The sequence below is a fragment of the Oratosquilla oratoria genome, unplaced genomic scaffold, assembly GCF_046742065.1.
Source record: "Oratosquilla oratoria isolate Oo_2021 unplaced genomic scaffold, ASM4674206v1 SCAFFOLD146, whole genome shotgun sequence".
NCBI lineage: Eukaryota > Metazoa > Arthropoda > Malacostraca > Stomatopoda > Squillidae > Oratosquilla > Oratosquilla oratoria.
The window spans coordinates 247501-269324 of NW_027467502.1; the positions used below are offsets into that span (position 1 = coordinate 247501).

At 41.5% G+C, this 21824-nt stretch overlaps 1 protein-coding gene across 10 annotated transcripts in view; it reads left to right on the top strand.

Moving 5' to 3' along the window:
* Positions 1-6461: 6461 nt before the first annotated feature.
* Positions 6462-21824, top strand: part of LOC143022716 (uncharacterized) — an 89031-nt gene continuing 73668 nt past the window's right edge. For 4 of the 10 annotated variants that reach the window (XR_012966123.1, XM_076181060.1, XM_076181057.1 and 1 more), the window contains exons 1-8: positions 6462-6552; positions 6917-6960; positions 7788-7824; positions 14031-14136; positions 14225-14337; positions 15115-15223; positions 17159-17284; positions 18288-18395. The gene's annotated coding sequence lies outside the window, so the exon portion shown is untranslated. The remainder of the gene's footprint in view (positions 6553-6916; positions 6961-7787; positions 7825-14030; positions 14137-14224; positions 14338-15114; positions 15224-17158; positions 17285-18287; positions 18396-21824) is intronic. The other 6 variants (XM_076181059.1, XM_076181058.1, XM_076181061.1 and 3 more) reach the window with 6 other exon arrangements.

Genomic DNA, 21824 nt, shown 5'->3' on the forward strand with positions numbered 1-21824 from the left:
TCCACGGCTCCACGGCTCCACTTCTCAACGGCTTCACGGCTCCACAGCTCCACGGCTTCACTTCTCAACAGCTCCACGGCTACAGGGCTCCAGGGCTCCACTGCTCCACGATTCCACTTCTCCACGGCTCCACGGCTCCACTTCTCCGGGTCCACGGCTCCACAGCTCCACGGCTCCACTACTCCACGGCTCCATGGGTGCACGGGTCCACGGCTCCACGGCTCCACGGCTACACTGCTCCACGACTCCACGACTCCACGACTCCACGGCTCCACGGCTCCACGGCTCCATGGCTCAATGGCTCCACGGCTCCACGGCTCCACGGCTCTCCGGGTCCACTGCTCCACGACTCCACTTCTCCACGGCTTCGCGGGTCCACTTATCCACGGCTCTACGGCTCCACGGCTCCAGGGCTCCGCGGTTCCACGGCTCCACTGCTCCACGACTGCATTACTCCACGGCTACATGGCTACACGGCTCCACGGCTATATGACTCCATGACTCCACGACTCCACTTCTCCACAGCTCGACGGGTCCACGGGTCCACGGGTCCTCGGGTCCACGGGTCCACGGGTCCACGGCTCCACGGCTCCACGGCTCCACGGCTCCACGGCTCCACGGCTCCACGGCTCCATAGCTCCACGGCTCCACGACTCCACGGCTCCAGGGCTCCACTGCTCCACTGCTCCACGGCTCCACGGCTCCATGGCTCCTCGACTTCACTTCTCCAGAGATCCACGACTTCACTTTTCCACGGCTCCACGGTTCCACGGCTCTATTTCTCTACGGCTCCACGGCTCCACGGCTCCACGGATCCACGGGTCCAAGGGTCCAAGGGTCTCAATAAACTTCCGAGTAGTTCAGTGATGGATTCTTGCAATAAGTGAATAGTTGGCTCATTACTTTGAAACATTAAATTTATTTTCTTAAATTTAGGAAGAATATAATTTAAGAATGTAAGATACATTTTCACTGAGGGATCTCGCATCTTTTCAATTATATTTTGAATTGAAAGTAACCTTAGTTCTGATTTTTTTTCGATGAAGTAAAGCCTTAGAGGTTGCCACTGCTCCAAGATGCGAGCTACAGCTTCATGGTATGAGAGCCAGCGTCTTTGATAGGGGTGCAGGATCTTATGTGGCTTGACATTGCAAAAATTTTGAAAAATCTTTAACTCGTGCTTCCTTTTGGCACTATGAGAAAAGAAGGAATATGTATCTCTTAGCAGATCTTCACATTTACGAGGAAGTTGTTTAGCTGCCTCTGATGCTGCAAGGTGGATGGAATGACATATACAGCGAAATACTGTTATGCCAGGCAAACTATCTTTGAGGCGGTTGGTTAAAGTGTTATTTTCTCCCATTGTGTTTGAGGCACCGTCCGCTGCAAATCCAATAAAATTACTCCTTGGGATGTTATGACTATCTAGTGTCTCCATTAACTTTTCATATAAGTTCTCCCCTGTTGATCCCGCAGAACTACTGCTATAAAGGTTGATCAAAGAGAAGAAACACGTGTTTATTTTGTGGCTAGTCAAGTCAAAATACCTTACGAGTACAGCACATGTTTTGGTGCAACTGACATCGGTTGTCTCATCTATTATGATTGAGAATTTGTATATCCTCAGCTTCTTCACGAGATCTTCTGTGATGACGTTGGCCAGTGACTTCATGGTCTCGGTACATTTTGTCTTATGCATGTGAATCCCCTGGGCAATTGCAGAGTCAGGAAACAAAACTTTTATTAACTCCACCATATGGTCAATGATGAATAATGAAAGATTTTGCTCTGCAATGAATGCCATCAGGAGAGCCACAACTACAGCAACGCTGGCACCAACCTGAAAAGGATTTCAACTATGTTATACACGTATTTTTGACTCATTAGATGTATAATTTTTGAGTTAACATTTATCCTTAAATTTGCTCTCTATTCATATCAAATAGATAAGTAAATAGGAAATTATATATAACCCTACAGGAGAAGATGAAGTCTCTTGCTTGGGTAGATCTTCGAATTTTTGCGCATTGAGGATATGCATCTTTGTCTCCTTGTGCCTTGATATGGATGTCAAATGGGCCCCAAACTGTCTCTTGCAGAATACGCAGCTTGCTTTCTCAGGGTCTTCTATTACGGAAGACAACCATGGTTAGAAAGCAGGGTGAGCCATTCAGACATCTCTAAATTTCCTCTTAGGAGCCATATCAATCTGAAAATTACGTAAAAATAATAATTAACTACAATACCCACCTAATATAGAGATTACGTCTAAAATGAACACGTTTTAATGCAACAAAGGTAGAGTTATTACTGAAAAGAAAACAAAGACTTACCTGGTCAGTGGTCGTGGGTGTAATAACAGCCATGGTAGAGAATGGTAACGAAGAAAACAAAAACCCCGCCAAAATATGACGTCATGTTACGCCATCTATGTCACTTACGATAAATTGTTATATTCTTGAAATCTTAAAAAAAAAATACAAAAAAATACAGACAAAATACATACATACATATACCAATGCTTTTACCCCCTTACAAGGGAGGTAGCCAAAAAGGGAAAGGCATAAAATCATTTCCACCCATTCCATCCCCGAATACACTCCACACCCCTCCACCCTCCCTCTTATCTGAGCACCTCCTGGATGACGGGTCATCCCTGCACCTTGTCCACTGCCCTGGGTTAGAAGCAGTGTCGCAAGACACAGCACATCCACAGCAAGGCCGCTTCATTAAATCGGCGACCCTCCCTCCCCGTCCCCCCATTGCATAAAAGGAGAAGACGGGGAGAAATCCCTTCGGGCTGCGTCAAAATTTGCTCACACACCCCCCGCCCATTCCACCTCATGCAATCACAACATCATCCATATACAACCATTCTCCATTCACCCCTGTCTTCTGTCCTCTCCCGTCCTTCCTCAACAGACATTCCCCTCTTCCCCAAAGCCCCCTTCACCCCATCCATACACCTCATCCTAGGACGTCCCTTCATGTTCACTCCCTCCACATCTGCCTTCCATACCTCTTTTACTAGTCTTTCTTCACTCATTCTTTCCATGTGTCCAAACCATCCTAATATTCTTTCATCAACCCTATCTCCCAGCTCCTTTTCCACTCCTGTTCTCCTCCTCACCTCCTCATTTCTCACTCTATCTAGCCTAGTAACCTCCATCATACTTCTCAGACACCTCATCCCAAACACATTCAAACTCCTTCTCTCTTCTTCTCTTATGTTCCATGTTTCTGCCCCCATACAGTGCTGTTGGCACAATCACTCCTTCATACAGTCTCCTCTTAGCATCCATTCCCAAATGTCTATTCCTCATTACACTCTTTAATCCACCAAGGGATTTACCCGCTTCTCTCAATCTACATTCTACCTCCACCTTCACTCCACCTTTTCCTGCCACATTTGCACCCACGTATCTAAAACTATCCACTTCCTCCAGTCACTCTCCCTTAATGCTCATTTCCAGTCTACTGCCACTTTCACCCCTTGTACATCTCATCACCTTACTTTTACCCACATTTATCTTAACTTTCTTCTATCACATACTCTCCCAAACTCTGCCACCAACTTCCTCAATCCCTCCTCCGATCCTGCCACAAGTGCAGTGTCGTCCGCAAACAACAGCTGGCTCACCTCCCACTTTTCTCCATTTTCTTTAACCATCTCCAATCCCTTGCCCACTACCCTTGCATTTACCTCTTGCACTACCCCATCCATGTATAAGTTGAACAGCCAGGGTGACATAACGCATCCTTGACGAAGTCCCACCTTTACCTCGAACCACTCACTCTCTCCATTTCTAATCCTGACACAAGCTCTACTACTCTTATAAAAACTCTTGACAGCCTCCAGAAGCTTTCCTCCTATCCCGTATATCTGCATAACCTCCCACAGTGCCTTTCTGTCTACCCTATCATAAGCTTTTTCCAGATCCATAAAAGCCAAAAAACTTCCTTCCCCTTTCCTATAGCTTTCTCACATATCTGTCTTACCACAAAGATCTGATCTACACAACCTCTACCTGTCCTAAATCCACACTGTTCCTCACCAATTACTCCTTCTGTTACTCTCCTAATCCTCTCAATCAAGATCCTCCCATAAGCCTTCCCAACTACACTTAACAAGCTAATCCCTCTGAAACTACTACATTCACACTTGTCCACTTTTCCCTTGTAAAGTGAATATACAGGCACTCCTCCAGTCCTCCGGCTCTACCCTCTCTCCAGCAAACATTAAATAACCTCACCAGCCAGTCCACCATCACTGTACCTCCCTTTTTCAGACATTGTGCATGGCATCCATCCAGACCAGGTGCCTTACCTACTTTCATCATCTTAACAACTGCCTTCACCTCATCCTTCCTTATTTCTCCTCCATTTTTCTCACTCATCACTCTCATTTTCTTCGCATTTCCCACTGCAGCTATCTTTCCTTCCCTATCCTCCTTCACATTTAACAACTCCCTAAAATATTCTGCCCATCTTCCCCTTACTGCCTTCTCTTCCATTATCATCTCTCCATCTGCACCTTTTACCTTTTCTTCTCTACTTGATTCGCCTCCTCTTCCTCTCCTAATTTCTTTCCAAAACATCTTTATATTACTTTCAAAATTTTCTGTCATACTCTTACCCCATTTCACATCTGCTCTCCTCTTTGCAACCTTTACCTTGTGCTTTACTTCTCTTTTCTTTTCTTTGTACCTCTCATATGTCTCCCTCGTCCTATTTTGTAACCAATCTGTGTAAGCTCGCTTCTTCTCTTCTACAACCTTCATTGTTTCCTCATCCCACCATTCACTACCCTTTCTTCTATTTCCCCCTGTCCTTCTTGTTCCACACACCATCCCTGCACACTTTATGACTCCCTCCTTGAACCATCCCCATTCCTCCTCCACACCCAGCTCTACTCTATCCTTTACTCCCTCCCACTCCTCCTTCAGCTTTTTTCCGTACTCCTTCTCCTTTTCCTTTCCATTCAAAGAGTTCACTCTAAGAACCTCCTTACCTTTTGTCCCTTTCCTCTTTCTCCGTCTATCCTCCACTCTCAACTTACCTTCCAGCAAAAAATGATCTGATATTCCCCCACCCTCTCCCCTTAGCACATGTACATCCTTAACTCTTCCTATCATAATCCTATTTACCACTACATAATCCATTAGCGCTCTGTCTACCACCCTTCCCTCCACCACCCTCTCCCATGTGTACTTATGCTTGACTTTCTTCCGAAACACTGTATTTGCTATCATCAACTCTCTTTCTAGACACATTTCCACCATCAACTCTCCACTACGATTCTTTCCTGGAACTCCACATTTCCCAACCACTCCATCAATTGGATCATTTCCTACCCTAGCATTAAGGTCTCCCAGTACTATTACATTGACATTTCTTCCTAAATCGTCTATGCACTCATTTAGATATATCCAAAAGGCCTCCCTTTCTTCTACACTCTTCTCACTGCCAGGCCCATATGCACTTACAAAGACCCACATCTCCTTCCCCGGTTTCATTTTCAACCACATTATCCATGAGGAAACCTCCTTCCACTCCACTACCCGTTTACCTATCTCCTCACTTACTAGAATAGCCACCCCTTCCCTCCTTCGCCCTCTCTTCACTCCTGATAACCTCCCACTTACACTCCCAAACTTACACTCACCCTTCCCTTTCAACTTAGTTTCACTCAAAGCCAACACATCCATCTTTCTTCTCACAAACATACTACCTATCTCTTCCCTTTTACTCTCATCTGTACCACATCCACGCACATTAAAAGACCCAAACCTTAGGGTGCTGGTCCGAGGCCCTCCAGCACCACTTATGCCTTCACTTTTGTTTTTAGGATATATGCCCCGTGGGGCTACAGGGAGAAGGATGCCTAGTCCCACTCCCCGTCCCTTTCTTCTCGCCTCTTACGATCCAAGTGGGATACTTGGTGGCAGTATTCTTTTCCCTCACCACAGGGAATTCCCCCATCACAGAAAGAGAATACTCAGAGAAATGGTACAGGACAGCAACAAGGGGTTGGGGGACAGCATAACGGAGGGACAGTCGTAGTATAAAAGTGTCATCATTTCTCTATGAACAGAGTTTCCTCTATCATAGACAAAATGATGTGTGGCTCTGGTCCGTAGGGGCGCCCCATATAGACCCTAAAGTATCAACTGCATGCTACTTTGCCACAATAACAAGCAGCCAATATCGCAGACGGACAAAATATATATAGAAATATTAGATTCCGTTCACTTCGAACTGATGCGCATAGTAAAGAACTCAATTATCTTTACGCTTTCATTGTCTATATACATATCAATAGCAATAATGCCTTTAATAGTCTATATTAATATTTATTATAAATTAATTTTCATTAAATTCATTAGAAAACAGAAGAAAAATAAAATTCTACATTTATTCTACATATTCTACGAATTGTCGACAAGCGTCATCAGTAGCTTTTGTTTTCCACAATAGCAGACGCATTCTACAATTCGACGGTACAAGTGCTCACCTGTTGCTATGAACTCTGGACTTGTGCATCATAGATGGGTTAGTTTGATAGATGGTTATGAACAAAGTTGACATTGACAAACTAGTAATTAGTTGTGGAGTAGTTGGGTCAGTCATTTTTTGTATGGACTAGCCCATCAGCATTTCCACCACATGAAAACTATTAATAATCGTAATCGGTAATGCCCCTCACCACCACCTTTCATCCTGTTATTCTATGCTCTTATTTTGTAAAGGACGTTTTGTCGATTTTTGGAAACCAGTTTGTGTAAATTTGCAGTTCTTAGTTGTTTGGAGATCGTGTAAAACACAAGCCACATATCAAATTCGTTGGTTGGGTGAAACTATGAATTGACCGTTGTAATTAATTTCTTGCAATTTATTTCAACTTTTTCATTTGCAGATGGGAATGATTGATGCACTCATTGCTGTTGCTGCAACAGTGAGGTATGTAAGGTTAATAGTCACAATCTTTTATTAGTGGCAGGTGAGTTTTGATCTGCATTAGTCTAGAAAGCTATTGCCTAGGCCCAAGGTCAGTTGTAACATCAGTATTTCTTGCAATTTGTCAGCCATCTCTCCCCTCCTCTTCTAGCTGTGATGGCATAGAAACCATTTCACACCAATACATTGGGGATAGAAATACAAATTTTATTCCACAGAAGTTTGGGAATGAGGACAAATACCACCTGAAGTGGGTTTTACAATGATACATGAGGCAACAGCTATGGTAGTGGCATTGCAAGTTTTCAAATTATTCAGTCTATTGTTAATTTTTTTTCTTACATAACTCTTGTCAAATATGGTGGGAGTGGATTTTGTGCCTTTGTTTTTGGCTACCTCCCTTGTAAGGAGGAAAAAGCTGTTGGTATGTATGTGTTCTCCCTTCATCACCCATTCCCCCACTTAAGGAGATGCATATTAATTTTTACTCCCTTTTTGTGCAGAAACTTTTTGATAGGCTATGTGCTGCTTTTTTTTTTTTTTTTTTTTCTCCCCAGACTTTTCTTCTCTCCTTGCTCTTGTGCTTACATTCTCTTTTCTCCAGATTGAGAAAGGCTTTCACATACCATACACATCACATGCACGTCATGGGTCATAATGTAGTGTCTCAAATGGTTCAGCTAGAAAATGCTGGATCCAAATTTTATATGATGAGAATATTGACAAGCATATGTCTGATGACATGATGCTAAATTTTTAACCTGAGTTAAGTGTTAGATTAAATTTTGTTTGCAAATGTGTAGGAAATTTGACATTTGAAATCTTTGCAGCTCTGAATAGAACCTGGGACTCCTACATGTCATCAAGGTAAGCATAACCCATAGCATTTATACTAAATGTAGATGTACTGAATATTGGTCTCTTGGCATGGAAGAGTAGTATACTCTAGACCAGTGTTTTTCAACCTTTTTACCCTTGCGTAACCTTTAAAATAAATTACGTCTCAAGGAACCCTTGCCCCCCCCCCCAAAAAAAAAGTATATCTTTCTAATTTTATTGTCGTTGTGATAATAGGTTAGATAGGGTGATGTCTGTATTACATTATTACAATAACCAAGAATATGTTGTGCATGTTTAATTATATTACGTATATGCATACATATACCAAGGCTTTTTCCCCCTTACAAGGGAGGTAGCCAAAAAGGAAAAGGCATAAAATCATTCCCACCCATTCCATCCCTGAATACACTCCACACCCCTCCACCCTCCCTTTTATCTTAACACCTCCTGGATAACGGGTCATCCCTGCACCTTGTCCACTGCCCTGGATCAGAAGCAGTGTCACAAGACACAGCACATCCACAGCAAGCCCGCTTTATTAAATCAGCAACCCCCCCTCTCCGTCCCCCTATTGCATAAAAGGAGAAGACAGGGAGAAATCCCTTCGGGCTGCGTCAAATTTTGCTCACACATACTACCTCACCCCCCATCCCCCTGCCCAATCCACCTCATGCATCACAACATCATCCATATACAACCATTCTCCATTCACCCGTCTTCTGTCCTCTCCCGTCCTTCCTCAACAGACATTCCCCTCTTCCCCAAGGCCCCCTTTGCATTACGTATATGAAATTAAATAAAAAAAAATCAAAAGTGCATTAGCTTATCTCGCTTGTTCTTGCGGAACCCTTAGGGTTCTGGGGAACCCTGGTTGAGAAACACTGCTCTAGACAACCAAAATCAAATGTGCCATGATCAGAGATTGAGACATTGATGGATGAAATGATGGTCTTGCTGCATTGCTTGTGATCTGGGGACAAGAATGGCCCTCCATCCACAAGATGTAATAAGTCATTCTTTTACCCTGTATGTTGATAACCCCAGAAAATGCGATCAAGCTTGTTCACGGAATATGGGGGTCCCTCAGATACAACTACAAATATAAAGAGGATGCTTGCATCCTTGTATACTTGCATCTTGTTATGCTAATGTCAGCATCATCATGTACTAGTTGATGTAAGATAAGGTTGTAAGAATGGTTGTAGTTGGGAGATGCTAGGAGTGTCGAGTTCCACAGGGAACTGGCCAGCAAGAATAAAGTGGGTGAATTGAATTGAATTGAATTGAATTTTATTCGGATGCAATCATACATACAATAAGTACAATACATACAAGACTCAATATTATACACAGTATATATAATTGTACATCCGAGGATGGCACAGAAAGTCAAAAGACTTATTTCCACTGTGGTCCTCATATTACAATTAGGAAAGGATTATCATAGAAAAGCTAGGTTATACGAAGTGTAAATTAGGATTATAAGAAGTGTAAATTAAACATATAAACTATTTTCTTCAGAGAGAACAGTGTCTAAAAGATAACATTTAACTGATTTTTTAAAACTACTTTTAGATACAATTGATTGAATGTTGGTCGGTAACGAGTTCCAAGCAATAGCACCAGTGTATTTGAAAGTACTTTTCCCTAACGAACTATTAAACCTAGGTACAATGACAGATGACCTACTAGAACGAGTTCTCAGGGAACGAGCATTTCTGACAAGTGTAAACGTATCTGACAAATAACTGGGACAAGAGTCATTCACAATTGGTGAACATGATTAAGCTTTAACTGAGCAACACGTTTCTCAACAGGTAACCAATTTAACAGTTTAAAATGCGTATAATCTAGATGAGTACGTGGATGAATTTTCAAAACGGTCCTGATTAGTTTGTTTTGACATGTTTGAAGATTACTCTTAGATTTTTTAGATAGGTTGCTATACCAGGAAGAACAAGCATAGTCAATATGACACTGAACCAGGGCCGAAGCTAGTAACTTCGTTGTCTCTACATCTAGGTATTTTTGTATTCTTGCCAAAGATTTTGTTCTGGAGCTGACCCTTTTAATTATTTTTTGTGCCATAACTTCTCCCGACACATTTTGATCAATTTCTGTTCCAAGATATTTGACAACAGACCTAGGTTGAATACTAGTATCATTACATTGGATATTGAAGTTGGGAGCATTTTTGAGTTTTTGATTGGAGCCAAAGAGAATGGATTCTGTTTTACCTAGATGTAGAGACAATTTGTTATCCAACAACCACTTGCTGACATTCAATAACTCTTCACTGAGTAACGTCTCAATCCTATTTACATCTTTGCCAGGAACTAGTAAGGCTGAATCATCGGCATACAACAGCAGTTTACAGTTCACAGCAGCTTTCATGTCATTCACATACAAAAGAAACAACAGCGGACCTAAAATGCTACCCTGTGGGACACCACATGTTATTTTTGCTGCTGTTGATGTTGAACCATTTACATTCACAATCTGTTCTCGACCTGTTAGATAAGACCTCATCCAATTAACAACATCTGATTTGAAGCCTAACGCTTGTAGTTTGAATAATAGAATATCATGATTTACAGTATCAAAGGCTTTCTGGAGATCTAGCATAACCATTCCACAGTAATTACCTCTGTCAATTTCACCTTTGATGTAATCAGTCAAATTGATCAAACATGCATCAGTAGAATATGATTTTCGAAAGCCTGATTGTAAATCATAGAACAAGTTATTGCTTTGAATGTATTCATAAACCTGGTTATAAACAACTCTTTCCAAGACCTTCGATATAATACCGAGCACTGAGACTGGCCTATAGTTACCGGAATCTGTTTTGCTACCCTTCTTGTACAAAGGAGTAACTTTTGCTAATTTAAAATCTTTGGGAACTTTGCCCTGTTGAATCGAAGTATTGATTATGTGAGTGATACAGGGAGTAATCTGCTCAGCTGAGTCATTCACAAATCTGGCTGGAATATTATCTAGTCCGGTAGCCTTAGACCTGTTAACAGTCTTCAACATTTTATACACATCTACATTAGCAACCGTAGACAGAGCAAAGGTGTCATAGGATACACCCTGATTCCAATAATAATTATTAATGTGTTCTTGCCAAAATGACCTGACGGTACTGGTAAATTATTTACGAGGGTGGTAGCAATGGTGGTGAAAAAGGAGTTAAATTTTTGAGCCACCGCTACTTTGTCGAAAGTAACGATCCCATTAACATTAAGACCAGTGTTACTACTTTTGGATTTTAGATTTTTGGAAGAACCTAACTGTTTGATTGTTTGCCATAGTTTTTTGGGATTGTTTTTGTTGGTTTGGAGAGAATCTTTGTAATATCCTACCTTAGCTCTGTCTACCATAACCTGAACCTTGTTCCGTACCTTCTTATACATAGCGAAAATAGATTGATCTTTTGTTTTCTTATACTCTTTTAAAGCCTTATCTCTCCTGTTGATCATTTTCAAGATGTCACCAGAAAACCACGGCTCGGAACGTTGTTTTATTCTGATTGATTTTACTGGAGCTAAATTGTCTAATACCCCCAAGAACAGTGCTTTAAAATTATTCCAAGCTTGATCAACATCTGTACAATTTACGACTGAAAACCATTTAACCGCGGACAACCTTTCGCAGAACAATTCCTTGCTGTAATGCTTAAGAGAACGAACTTTTATGGTTTTATGCTGATTGATTTGTTGTTTGGAAACTTTCCTGATACAATACGTTGCTCTATGGTCACTCAAACCAATATCAATTACTCCACGAACATATTTTCTGAACATCTGATACCAAAATAAGATCAATTACAGAATTAGCAGTGGCACATACTCTGGTGGGTTCTGTGATAATTTGTTTCAGATCATTCATTGAACAGAATGACTTTAGTGCATTATGCAGAGTATTCGAGGTTGATTCTACATGAGTATTCAAGTCGCCAGTTATAATCACTTCTTTGTTCAGAAAGTCTGTGGTATTGGAACACAAATCCTCAAGCTTACTATAGAAGTCATGTTGCCAGGGCGGTCTATAGCAGGCACCTACGAGGATAGGCTTAGATTTTGGCAAGAGAATGTTTATCCACAAAGCCTCTAACTCACTGTTCATGTCTGTCCGTTGCTCAAACGCGATGTCGTTGCGTATGTAGACAGCCATGCCTCCTCCAACCCGGTTACGATCTCTCCTCACGATGGTGTAGTTGTTGATCTCTACCTCTGGATCCGCTATTGTATCGTCCAGCTTGGTCTCGGTGAAGCATAATACTGCAGGGGTAGTCCTCCAGGTAATCTCTCGTACCTCGTCCAATTTTGACGTCAGGCTGCAAATGTTCAAGTGAACAATTTGTAGGCCCTTGCCCAACAAACAGGACAGCTTGGCATCCATCTCATCGGCCCTCACGGGGCCAGGGCATTGATGAATGTCGCCAGATAATAGCAAACATATTGCTATTATAACACTGTTGCTTCCGGGTTTGATGTTGCTTACCTCGGAAGTACACGAATGTGTTCCGACCCTGGCCTTGTTGCTGCGCTTGGTAATGGAAGAGGGCGATAGTAGGTGTTTGTATATAGTCCATCGGCCAAATCCAAAGTGTTTGCAACAGCCATCACAAGTCGAATAGTTCTCAATCCGATCTTTAACCTTATGGTCGCATTTTGGAACCTCTGAACTTCTCAACCGACCCGAAAAGTTGATGAAAATCACTAATACCTGGAGGGCCAAAATGATGCCAACTTTACCCTTCATCATGATGTTATATATTCGAATAAAGTACGTACGTTAGGTTATAATACCGCTGACGACATGAAGCTAGAATTATCTTGGACGAGGCATACAGATCGAGTTCCATAAACACTGTATTGCTCGCGGTGGATGTGAGGGAGGGGGGAGACGGAGGGGTGGAGGAGGAGGAGGAGCAGTCACTCCGACCAAAACCTTTTACTCGGTTTGAGAGGTGCGGTTGGGGGGTGGGTAGATGGTTTATGACCCTCTCCGACACTGGCACCTTTGTTCAATTTACAGGCACGCTCGGCTTCGGCCCACTGGCATGTCGTTTTCTCCATACAAATTTCAAATTTGTTTTCTTAATTGCGGCTGCCACTGGCTCAGCTAGTTACCGCAATTGAGAGCCATGGTTAGATTAACCATTCACAAGTCACTAGAAACCTATCCCCTCCTTTGGCACTCCCCCCCCCCCGCGCGAAAAATCCCTAGATAAACGGGAGCCTCACACACACACACACACACGTCTACACGTTTTGCTGTGGAGTTGCCCTTTTGATGCATTCTCTTAAACCCAAGTAGTGATGGGAGCAGGATAACTTTGTCTGTAAGCATTGGTAAATGGTGCTTAACCCATCGCCCCTAATTCTAAAGAGGGAAAGTACCTTTGGTGCAAGTTATGCATATGTGAAGGTTGTGGAATATTGAGCCAATTTGATCTTAAATAAGGAGAGTATTGACAAGCATATGTCTGACCATATGATGCCAAGCATATAGTCCAAGTTTAGCATTTAGTAAGGTTGTGGAAGTGGATGTGTAAAATTTTTAACAGAATGAAATCTGCAGGTTTGGAGTGATGAGAATGGGAAGCAATCTGTAGTTTACACAATACAAGTATACTAGAATCCACTAACTTTACTTGAAATAGTCTTGAGGCATGGAATAGAAATCTCGCTGCCAATATTTTTTCCCCCCACATAAGGGAGGTAGCCAAATCAAAGGCGCGTACCCGCTTTCATCCACCACCCTTTCCCCTCCTCACATAATAGCTCATGAGTAAATAAAGAGTTTCATAAATCTTCCAGATCTCCCAAAACCGTTCAGTTCATTATCCCACAATTTGTTGGTTGTGCAGTCCCAAAGCAGCTGGCAGTGGGTCCTTGGTACCTCCATTTATTACTAGAGAGAAGCGTGTTACATTAGTCGCTAATTGGAGGAGGCCTCTTGATACCTGTCAGCTCTTGCATTCAAAGGTAGAAGAAATGCAGAGCAAATTGATGAGATCTTGGGACAAGTCTGAAGAAGTTGAAGATAGCAGGGAAGTGACTCTTAGGTCCTTGTAGGCCATTGTTGACCCCACACCTATTGATACCACTGAACAAATCCTAAATTGTAATAGTTACATGATGTGTGTAGGTTGCAATACTAGGCCATTTGCTTTTTATACCAAAGTTGCACTCAAATTTCACTAGCATATTTTTTCCTTTCAGAATGTGGTGAGTCTTCAGTCTGCAATAAAGTTTGTACTTGTGCTGTGGTTTAATTTTATTGCATCTCTAATAATGATGATAATTGAAATCCTTGATTTCACTGAGAGTAAGTCAAAAAGATTCTGACAAGATTACATAATGTATTATGTGAAGTATTAGTACTGTGGCCTCAATTTGTCATTGGTTTGTTTCAGGTTGCTTGGAGAAACAAAAGAGTGCTGGTGAGCAACTAAGGGAAAAATACCAGACAAACCACAAGAGAAATATGGGAAGTTGTGAAGGATAAGAGAAGCTAGACGAAGAATGGGTACGTTTCAAGATAGTACAGTACACTAAAATGGGTTGAAAGTGGGAGGGAGCAGTTGGTGGGATTAAGTTTGATGGCAGAGTAGAACTAAGATAACATACAAGATGTACAGATGAGGGAAGTGAAACTAGAGGACAGGGAGGCTGAGAATGAAGTAGGGTGGGCGATTGGTGAGGAATTTGAATTGTTTTTGGAAAGGAGGGAAGAATGAACAGGGGTAAGTTGGGTTGAGAGAAGGTAAAGGATGCTGTTGGACAGGTATGACGGTGAAGAGAGATGGATAGAGTATTGTGGGGTTCTTAGATTTAGAAGGGGATAAGGTGGTTTAGTGGCAGTAGTTGGTAGGAAAGGAGGGTAGCACTGTAGAAGGTGGGAGAGGAGAAAAAGCATTGATAGCTGCAAAGTTGTCAGTTAGGTGTCTGAGGAAGGGTGTAGTCGTGTAATGGGTGGTGAGGACTTGTACTTAGGGTAGAGAAGTGTGGAGTAATGGATGTAGTTCCCCTGCACAAAGAAAATGGGAAATGTGTTGACTTGTTGGTGGTAAGGTGTGCAATTGAATGTTTACTAGGGAGAATAGTTAGCAATTGGGGGGGGGGGATAGGAAAGGGTGTGTGTAAAAGTTAATGCAAGTTTTTGTAATAATGATTTTTACCACAGACCTGTTCTGAAATAAGTGTGGAATAATATTGGTATCTGACATTTTGATCATTGAAGATTGGTAATTTATAGAAAGTTTTTTTTTTTTTTTTTTTAACATTACCATTTTCTTAATTTCAGAGATAGAACAGTCTCTGTAAGAGAGTTGGTCTGTGGTAGTTGGAAGCAAACTTGAGAACTGCATGGAGAAATGTCGGTGGAAGCAATGAAAGGAATGGACAATGTATTGGTATTGATTTTGTATAGAATTGAGGATTAATAACTAGTGAACGCGAGGATTAGTAATGGACAGATTGAATGGTCTCGGATGGATGTGGGGATGCACCAAGGTCGTGATTTTGCCTTCCATGTTGCACTTGATGTGGCTTAATGTCTTGATGGATTGCTTAGAATTTAGGTGAAGACTGGATTGATATATTGATAAGATGCTTGAAAGCTATTTGTATTGCATTGTAGGTTCTGCAGAAAATTTATCCTTTGAGTGGAGGTGTGGATTATGTGATGCATTGGAGTGGTTAAATGTGAATGGTGTTTTGATGCAGCCCATAGGGCATGAGGGGACAGTGGTGGGGGGGGTGTTGCAGAGTAAATGAAACAGCCTTGCTGTTGATGTGCTGTCTTACAGCATTGTTTATGACCCAGGGCAATAGGCGAGATGCAGCGATAACCTATAATATATATACAGGTAGTCGTCGACTTATGACCTATGCGACTTACGACTGATCGACTTTACGACCACGAGATAGTGCAATAATATTTAACATTTAATAGAGTAATAGAATTGCAATGTTATGCCTGGGTACGATAGTTTTGGCAGGTTACCGGCAGCGTCAGCTTCCCTCTCATTCAGGAGCATGTGGTATTTCTGACTTCATTATGACAAGAATTATATCTTTAATTTTTTTTGTGCTTCAAACCCCCATGAAGATGTCTAAAAGAAAATTATCTTTCGATATTTCCAAGCCTGCCAAGAAACAAAGAAAGGTTATTGATCTTGACACGAAAATGAAAGTGATAAAACATTATGAAGGAGGGAAGAAAGTTAATGTGATAGCACGTGAACTTCAGTTATCACATTCTACAGTGTCACTAATTTTAAAAGACTAAGAGAGGATCTCAATTTTGCCTTGGATTTTATATTTTAATATGTTTTGCAATTAATAAAATGTAACAGTAAAACTTTTTTATGCCTAGTCTGTTGTCGATAACAATATGTTCGGTACAGCATTTTGTATTTTTATGTTTTGCAATATTTTCGGTACAGTACGTAAACGAAAAGAATGTTTTGAAATATTTTTTTCCTAATTTTGCCATGCATTATGTATTTTTATGTTTTGCAATTAATAAAATGTAACAGTAAACTTTGTTTAAGCCTAGTCTGTTGTCAATAACAATATTTTTGGTACAGTATGTAAACGAAAAGAATGTGTTTTGAAATAATTTTTTTCTCTTAATTTTGCCTTGCATTTAGTATTTTTAATGTTTTGCAATTAATAAGATGTAAATTATACAGTACAATGATTTTAATTTAACCAACAAAAAAGTATTAGTAGGTCAAAGATGACAGGACTTTATTCAGTATGCGTAGGCCTAGGCTACGTTTCCTAACGACAATTATAAAAAGAATAATGAATATTAAACAACGTAGCTCAAAGATAAGATTTTATTCAGTATGCATACGTTTCCTAAAGAAAGTCTGATGATAGAATAATAAAAACGTTAAAAAATACAGTATTAAATATCATAGGTCAAAGATGATAGGATTTTATTCAGTATGCTACGTTTCTCAAAGAAAATCAGATAAAATTATAAAAAAAATGTTTAAAAAATACTATACAACATAGTTCAAAGATGCTAAGATTATTTCAGTATGCTAAATATAATATAGAATATACATGTATACAGTAACAAAAATAATATTTAAAGGGTAACATATACTGTATATATATAAAGTCCGATTTGCGTCCAGATCGACTTACGACCTGTCTGTCGGAACCGAACTCAGTCATAAGTCGACGACTACCTGTATATATTTGTAATGATGACTTTTACCACAGACCTATTCTGAAAGAAATGTAGAAATATATAGGTATCTGCTAAATTGGTTGTAGAAAACTAGTACTTGTTAGTGATATTTTTTTACTGAAAGTTTTCTTAATTGCAGTAATCGAACATCAGCATTGTTGGTTTGAAGTTCAGATTGAGTGGATTTCTTTCCTTGGCCCATCTTCTGCACACCTGAAGACCCCCAAGATAAAATTGTCCAGGATTTGAAGAAGATTACTTGGAGGTAAGGAAAGTGGGGTTGGAAGAGCAGATAGGGATGATGTAAGTATTGGGATGGTTTGGACATGTGGAAAGAATGGGTGTAGAAAGCTGTGGATGGAGTGAACTTCTGGGGATGATGGAGGATGAGGTAAATGGGGGCAAGGAAGGGAGAGGCAGGAGATAGGGGTGAGTGGAGAATGGCTGTGTATAGTTGAAACTTGGATGGGAGGAGGGGGGGGTTGAGTAGGGAATATTTGAATGTTTTGACACAGCCTGAGGGGATCCCTGTCTTTATGTGCTGCATGATGAGATGGAGGGGATGTTGCCAGTTGAAGCAGCCTTGCTGTGGATGTACCGCATTGTTGCTGCTGAACCAGGGTGGTGGGTGGGGGACAAAGGTATAGTTAGCTCTGCCTGAATGTAGGGGATGGTAATGTCGCTTATGATGAGCCTATCAGGTATGCATGAGGGGTTGTTCACATCTGCAGTGGATGAAGGTTAGGTGATTTGTCACGTGGACCAGTAAGGATGAGCCTAGTTTGGCTGTTGGACCCTGTTGTGGGTGAGTAGTCTTGCCAACCAATCTCTTGTTTGGTAATACTGGTGAAGCTTTCTTCAAGGTTGTATGTCCAATGTTTGGATGAAGCTGGGGATGGGGGAGTGACGATCAGTCTTGCTCAGGTCCAGGTGTCTTACAAGAGACTTGTACCCTCGGCCACAGTAGTGTGTTGTCAAGGTTGACCACCTCTTTGAATGCATGTTGTGTTGCTGTTTAAACATCTGAACAGGGAAGTGTAGGTGTTTGAGAATGGGAAAGGGATTGTGCTGCACAGTTGAGCTGTTGACCTAAATGATGAAGTTCTATTGTGAACCCCAGGATTGCAACAGAGTCAGCAATGGCAGAACCCACTGTTGTGGATCCTGGGAACTGTGCTTACCTGCCACAAGGCTGTCGGAAGCTGGGATTGTTGAACTCCTTAACTGGTTGAGATTCATTTATGTACATCGTGTTTTCTTTATTTCAGGAAGTAGTTCGAAGAGCTGGGTAAAATAAATCGTAGTGATGTTGGCTAGGTCCTCAAATGAATCTCCCAATGTGTGGTGCATAAGGGACTGGGCTTTACCATCGGTAGGTAAGTTTGAGTAATGTCAATTCTTTGGAGGGCTATATGAATGCAGACCTGTATTCTACAAGTGTTGTAATGCTGAAAAACTAGTATGTGTTGGAGGTTTTCAATTGTATGATGAAAGCACTTTCTTTCACATTTGCGGTTTCCAGCAGAGGTTTATCCCATGAAGGCCAATGTGTTGTCTGATTATACTGTTAGTTAAGATGTTCTAATTGTTGGCAATTTTTGCTACATTATTTAATTATTGGAGGTCCTAATACTGGAAGATCACTTCCTGCTTCAGCACGACATTTTGCAAGTGGTAGAGGTTGCATTGAACACCAGTGGATACTGTTGTTGTTGTTGTTCCCTAGACTGTCCGAGCAGTCCCGTCTCCCCAAGGAATGCCACAGCCGAAACTGGGTTATCCCACAGATACTTTATAGAGTGTATGTTGTGTTGTTTGCATGCATGATTGTGTATAATGCAGTCTTCCATTATGTGTTGTATGGTATGGGGTGAAGTGTTGCATCCTGGGCAGCTGTTCACAATGTGGTCATCCAGCCTCTTCTGGTAGCTTAGAAGTGCTGGGTGGTGGCCGCACTGCAGTCTGGCCAGGTGGACTCTGTCCTTTCGTGGGAGAGAGGATTCAGAAAGTTGGATATCAAGGGGCCTGGCATGCAGCAGTGTGTTGTTTTTCAGTGTGTTAATGGAGCGGTGAGTGATATGATTATGAATATGTTTCCGGAGGCTGGTATTTGGTGGTTTTGGAGGAAGAGAAGAGAGTATCTGTGTGTGATACAGGTCTTTGGGTGTTGTTTTAATGTTTCTTGGTGTGTGTGGGTATTCTGCTCTGTAGTGTAGCGGGTGTGATGTGTTTGTGGTGGCTGCGGCAAGTGTTTGTGTGCCTTTCATGTCGAGGTGGTCCTTGACTTTGAGGACTTTTGTTTCATGGTGTAAATGGTCTGTAGGTGTTGTATTTGTGCAGCCTGTAATTGTTTTTAGGGCTTTGTTTTGTATGATTTGAAGGGTGTTGTGGTGTGTCTCACTGAGATTAGGAGCCCATGCAGGACTCGCATAATTCATCACTGAGCATATGCATTGTTTGTATATTGTTGTATTAGTTTCTTTGTTTTGTCCAAATGTTGTTCCAGCGATTGACTTAAGTGTGTTAAGTCTAGGTGTGCATTTGTTTTTTATGTTTGTGATGTGTTGTTTGAAAGACATGGATGTATCGTATGTTACACCAAGAATTTTTGGTGTGTTTGTGTGTGGTATTAGAGTGTTGTTGATCCAGAGATGAGGTATGTATTTGTGTTCTTTTGTCCAGTTGGTGAGAAGTGTTGCTGTAGATTTGGTTGGAGCTATTTTGAGTCTGTTTGTGATGAACCATGTGTTGAGTGTATCAAGGTATGGCTGGATTATTTCTGCAGCTTTGTCTGTGTTACGATGTGTGCATGTGATTGTTATGTCGTCTGTGTAGGAAGAGATTTGTATTTCTGAGGTGTCTGGTGTGGGTTAGTCATGCATGTATAGATTAAAGAGCGTGGGGGATAGAACAGAGCCCTGTGGTATTCCATTCTTAATGTTTCTGATGTGTGATGATTGGCCATTATATGACATGTAAGCATTCCTACCTGCCAGATAATTGGCCAGCCATCTTTTGGTGTTATTGTGCATGTCTGTGTTATATATTTTATTTGTTAGGTTGTGGCGGGGGATAGCATCAAAAACTTTACTAATGTCTAATGTCATAAGAAGTGTTCTGTGGTGGGGCCTATCTGAATTGATGCCATCTAAAATTCTTTGTGTGAGGTTTATCAGAAGAGTGTTTGTGGAGTGTAGTGGCCTAAAACTGTGTTGTGAGTCAGCAGGTGACAAGTTTAAGTATTAGGCGTTCAGTGACTTTAGAGGGGGTGCAGAGAAGTGTGATTGGGTGTTGCGATGTTGGGTCTTTGTTCGGTTTTGGAATTGTGATTATTTTACCATGCTTCCTGATGTCGGGTATAGTGTTGTGTGAATAGCAGTAGATTGCAATGTTTGTGAGTGCGTGTATACCTTGTGGTCCAATGTGTTTTAGGTGGATGTTACTTATGTTATCAGGGCCACAGGCAGATGAGTGCTTGAGATTATGTATTATGTGTTTTGTCTGACTGTCTATGAAGGGTGTATAGTCTGAGTCTGTGGGAAAGTCTTTCTTACGTCAAACAGTGCGTCGGTCGTCAGGGTGAGAAGTGAGATGGCTTGTCTGTGCAAAATGATTTATGAGTGTGTTTGCTTGTTGTCTGTTTGAGGGTAGATTGTCTGTTGTTGTGATTATTGCTGCGTGAGAGCGTGTAGTGTTACTGTTGGATAGTGTAATGCTGTTGAGTGTTTTGTACAATTTGCTGGTGTTTGTTTTGTGATCAAGTGTATTGATAAAGTTTTGCCAATTTTGTGTTTTTTGTTCGTGTATTTTATTGGCAATCACAGTGTTTAGTGTTTGTATTTGGTCTGCTATGTTTTGAGGAATAGGTGTGGGGGTATTGTGTTTAAGTGTGTCTTGTCTGATGAGGCCTTGGATTTCTGGTGTGAAGTTGGGGTTGTGTGATTTTCTGTTGCCTCTAGGGATGTATCTCTTGTCTGCACTTTGTATGATTGTATTAAAAGTGTGCACAGCATTGTTTATGTTTGTGATTGGTGTACTGTTAAGTGTTTCAAAATGTTGTTCTGTCTCTTCAGTAAAAGCTTCCCAGTTAGCTCTCTTGTATTTGGTGTATGTGTGTCTGTGGCCAACTGGGGTGCATCTTGTTTTGGTGGTGATGATGATTGGAAGGTGGTCAGAACCAAGGGTTCCGACCACTCTCCATGATGTTGTTGGGGTTAGGCAGGGGGAGCAGAAGGTGATATCAGGAGAGGAGGGAGTGTAGAGGGCTTGGTGTGGGATATGTGTATGATTATGTGTGTTGTTCATGATAGTCAATGAGTCAAACTGAGTCTGTATATCAAGCCCTCTGTCTGTGTCAGGGTTGTTGACATACCAGGCAGACGACTTGGCGTTGAAGTCACCATCCATAATCAGGTTGGGGATTGAGGCTAGTTGGCTAAATTCAGGCCTGAAGGTGTTTGGAACTGTGGGGGATGATTGGGGGCGAATGTACATGTTAACTATTGTCCGTGTTGATTTGTTGCCTGTGCGAATTCGAATGGATTGGATTTCTGTAGTGTTATCTGTGGTAGGGAGGAGAATTTTGGTTGTGGCACTTGTGTCCACAAAACAGATGGAATGGTGGATCAGGGTGATGAATTCACTGCCATTGCCATCGGTCCGGTCTTGTCTGATGGTGGTGTAATTATGAAATGATGGTGTTTTGTGAGTGTCTTAGTTTTGTTTCTTATATAATTACAATGTGCATATTGTGTTGTTTAAGAAAGTGTTCGAGTTCATGTTTTTTCATGTTAATACCGTCAATG